At 52.6% G+C, this 4,259-nt stretch overlaps 1 long non-coding RNA gene across 1 annotated transcript; it reads left to right on the plus strand.

Moving 5' to 3' along the window:
* Window positions 1–3,249: 3,249 nt before the first annotated feature.
* On the plus strand, window positions 3,250–4,003 carry LOC109315831. Its single transcript, XR_002102624.1, has 2 exons — window positions 3,250–3,567; window positions 3,781–4,003. It is a non-coding gene; the product is annotated as an uncharacterized LOC109315831 (long non-coding RNA).
* Window positions 4,004–4,259: the final 256 nt, after the last annotated feature.

The following is a 4,259-nucleotide window of genomic DNA, read 5'->3' on the forward strand; positions in this document are numbered from 1 at the left end:
ACTCCCATGCACACACACATGCACCTGCACATGCATCTGCTTGTGTGCATGCACACACTCCCATGCACACACACATGCACCTGCACATGCATCTGTTTATGCACATGCACACACGCCCGTGCGCACACACGTGCACCTGCACACACATCTGCTTGTGCACATGTGCACACACACATGCACATGTACGTGCACCTTCATTTGGGAAGGCAAAATGAACAACGAAGACTTTTTCCAGAATCATGGCTGCATTTTGACCACAGAAGCAGAGCACGCTCTGCAGCATCAGCAAAAGCTGCCGTGTTCCCTCTTTCAAGCTTCTGCCAAGTTGGCATCAGCTTTTGTATGCTCAGTCAGCAGCTGCTGCCAATTCAGCAGCACCTCTGAGAGGGTTAACACCACAGCTCTGACCCTGAGCATGAAGTCCTCCCCTCCCTGCCCTGGGCCAGCAGGGAGAGAGACGGGGGCACCGGACAGCCATGACAATCCAGCGCAGGAACTCACTTCCCCTCTTAAGACCTGGACTCCAGTTTTGGAGGGCTGATTTGTGTGGATAGGGTGCATAGGTATATCAGTCAATGAAGTACCTTCCTCTGTCTTTTGCAAGCCAGTGTGGTGTCTTCCCTTCTCCTCTCTCCCAAGACCTTGGCGGTATGTGAATTTTCAAAGAGCGCTGTCAGCAGGTCAAGCAGCTATTGGGATCGATGGAAAACAAATGTCTTGGGATGCACATAACTCAGCTAGGTGGATTTGTGAAGGTTAACGCTAACCTCTTGCTTTCCTTGTATGAACGATGACTTGCAGTGGATCTTCCTTGCCTGCCTCCTTCTCGTGGAGGGCACAATTCGAAGCAGGACTCCGGCATCTCTGGTTTTGCAGTCGCCAGGACGTCTTGTCCTCTCCCCCTGCCCCTTCCTCCACTAACTTCTTCTCTCTGGGATGCATTTGCGAAAGCTCGTCTTATGTCCTCGGACCTTAGCTCACTTTGCTTCTCCTCTGCCCACTTGAACTGACTCAGGATGAATTTGCTTGATGGCCTCCGCCTATCCCCAGATCTTTGAGCAGCCTCCAGAGAGTCCCGATGTGCTGATTCGTATTCCCAGCACTGAGCTGGAGTCAGCTGCACCTTGAGGACAGGGGTGTTCGGGATGGCGCAGACTTCTCGCACGCTCAGGGGCAAAGGTGTTGCTCCCCTTGCATCTCCGCCAGTAGCTTTTACTTAATCCCCCCCTGCTGCGCCCCACTTGCTTCCCTTCATCCTGGGAGCCCAGTCCTGGTTCTTCTGACCGAGCGACCGTCAGCTCCTCTATTGTTCTCAGGAGCGGAAGTGGGTTTCCAAAGCCATGGACTAGGTGACACCACAGGGCCAAATCCTGTCCTGAGACAGATGGATGCACTGGTGGGGGGAGCTGAGTGGAGAAAAGCGGGAGCTTAATGCACTCATGAAGCGGCAGGACACGGGTCCTGCAGCTCTCGGGAGCTGGCTAAGGAGCAGAGCCTGCTGCCTGCACCCCCTGGTTCTTACGTTGGCATGTGTAGCATGCACTGACCCCATCAGACTGTTTCTGCCCCTGCCCGAGGGACATTATCCTCTGCGCCAAAGACCCGGCAGCCCCGCTCAGGCAATGCAGCCCTTACACGCTGTGACAGCTTGGGGTCCGTCTGGGCGTGATGCCCTCACAGTCCAGATGTAGGGGCCAGAGCGTGTCCCCGATGGCTGGGCTGGATGTACCAGATGGGGACAGGTGCTGGGGAGCTTTGCCACTCTGCGAATACACAGACGTTGCGGGGGTAAAGTGCCCCGCTGATAAAGGACCTTCGAGCTGCGTGAACCCCAGTGTTGGGGCCCTGGTGTGATGGGGATTAGCCAATATATCTTCAGTGAATACGCTGGCCGTGGCTATTCTGCATGCCATGCCGGGTGTTTGCATTGCAGCCAAATTGAACTGCAAAATGGGCGCGCGCTTTGATTTGAGGCTTTTCTGCTTCTCCAGCACTGAATGGGGAGCTGATTTTGCCTCCTGCTTTGAAAGCAGCTAACACATCTGGGAGTGATTGTGGCAGCATCTTTCCTAAGCATTGCATTATATGGACTAGGCTGACTACCATACCGGTACAGACACTAGATTCACTCACTCAGGCGTTTCTGTGACCTCGTTGCTCTTTTATTTTCTTATGGCAGAGTAGACACCGGGATATTAAGCAGTAAGGAAGGGCCAGGGAGACTGGGAGACTGAGACTGGATGCTGAATTACTGGTAAGTGACCTGAGCTTTCAGCTGCTTGGAAGGTGGGCAGTCGCTGGGCAGACTCCCTGCTATGCACACCTCCAGGTATATTTTTTATAGAGGAAGAGGAGTGAGACCATCACTGAGATAACGACCAAAACAGCCACTCACAAGAGCTCTGTGGCCTTGAGAGGTTTGTACACAGCTGGAGACTTATCCTCCAAACGCTCTGTAGAGAAACCACCGTGAGGTCAGTTTTGGCCCGGGTGGTTTTACTTACTTGGCAGGGGAGATGCTCTTCTTCTCAGCCCTGAGTGAGGTGAGGGCCTGTCCCTTGCACTGCAGGCAGGCTGACTCCCGTGAGAGTCTACAAATGCCTCCAAATGCAAGGATCTCGGCTACACGATTTATGGGGATGGGGGATTGCTCTAGGGCTTTGCCTCTAGCTTGCTCTTTCAGCCTTTTGGCTAAGGGCAAGCAAAACTAGGGGGCATCCGAGCACCAAGGTCTCCGGGCTTGGGGTTTGCACACAGGATGCCTGCCTTGGATTTGGGAGCATCTGACGCCCCAGGCCGGAGCCTGGGAAGACGGATACTTGCCGGTGGTAGCGCCGCACGGCCTGGAACGATTGAGCTCTGCTCATTGCTCAAACTCAGGGTGGCAGCGCTGCCGCATTATTTTCAAGTCTATAAACGTTGCCTTTTTCTCCTCCACCGTGGCAAAGATAATCCTTTGCCTCTAAGCACCTTCCATACAGCGAGGGCACGTTGACATCCTACTCAACTCTCATCCCAGCTCTAGCAGTGGCTTTGCCCGCAGCCTTGAGCGAGGTGCTGAGTGTCTCTGAGCTCTGGTTCCTTATCAGCGCATCGGGGAAGATGACATGTCCGGTCCTAGCGAGGCACCGTGACAATGGCTTAGCGAGTCTAGCGCTCTCAGACGTCAATCCCCTCCGAAGCCCTTTCTCTTCAGCGTCACTTATCAAAGGGTTCAGGGTTATTATTTATTCAGCGGTGTTTATTTAGCGCAGAAAGCCTTGCTCGGTGCTGTTCAGCCCTGACGCTGCCTCTTCTCTAAGCACATCAGTCAGAGATCCTGACCCTGCCATTGGATCTGCATGGGCACATTACAGTTACACGTGGGCGCCAAGTCCTGAACGTGCAGATCCTGGTGCCAAACAAGGTGCAGGTAAGACAGATCCGACATATAAAACGCCAAGGTCTGGAGGCTGCTCCTACAGCAGCCAGCCGTGAAGCTCCCACCAACTTTCATGGTGCAGAGTCAGGGCCCATGCGGGAGGACCGCGAATGCCATTTCCAGCCATACAGACCCACAGTGAGCAGGTGAGTGGGAAACGCAACGTATTTATTGGCTCTGTTGTCATGTTGAGGCTTTTGCAGCATTATCAGGGCTTGGAAGTATAACTGGAATTGTACAGACAGAAACATGGGCTTGATCCCCTTCCAGCTGCTTATCTCACATGTTATGTTGGGACTGAACATCCCTTTATTTTTCTCACTTCCAAAATAAACTTCCTTTTCTGCACTTGTGCACAGACTCACCATGGACAAGGCAAAGCTGGGCAGAGCGGCCCATCCAGCAGGCCGCCCCTCTGCCTTGCCCGTCTCTGGAAAACCGGAGGGAGTAACTATTGTGAAGAACAAACCGCAGCACGTTTGATGCTGCCCTGGCTTTGAATACTTATAAAGGAGCGGTGCTATTCATATTAGAACAGCCAATTAAAATTTAACCAGTGTTGTTTAAACCATGCTACAGCTAGGTTGGTTTTTTGGCTTGCTTTATTGTGTTTTGTTTGGTTTTGTTTTTAAAAAAGAGGCCAGGGTGCCTGAGAGTAACGTGTGTTTAATTGCAATAAGTGAGAAGCTGTGAACACCTTGACCATTTCAGGATTAGCAAAAACAGATCACAACTGCCCGTGTAACTATGCATTAGCCCTGCCGCGATCCAGCTCCTGATTGCATTGCTAAATGCAGTGCATTTCTTCCGTCTGCTAATTCCTTGGGCTTGGCTGGAG

Source organism: Crocodylus porosus, unplaced genomic scaffold (assembly GCF_001723895.1).
Source record: "Crocodylus porosus isolate Cpor-Errol unplaced genomic scaffold, CroPor_comp1, whole genome shotgun sequence".
Classification (NCBI taxonomy): domain Eukaryota; kingdom Metazoa; phylum Chordata; order Crocodylia; family Crocodylidae; genus Crocodylus; species Crocodylus porosus.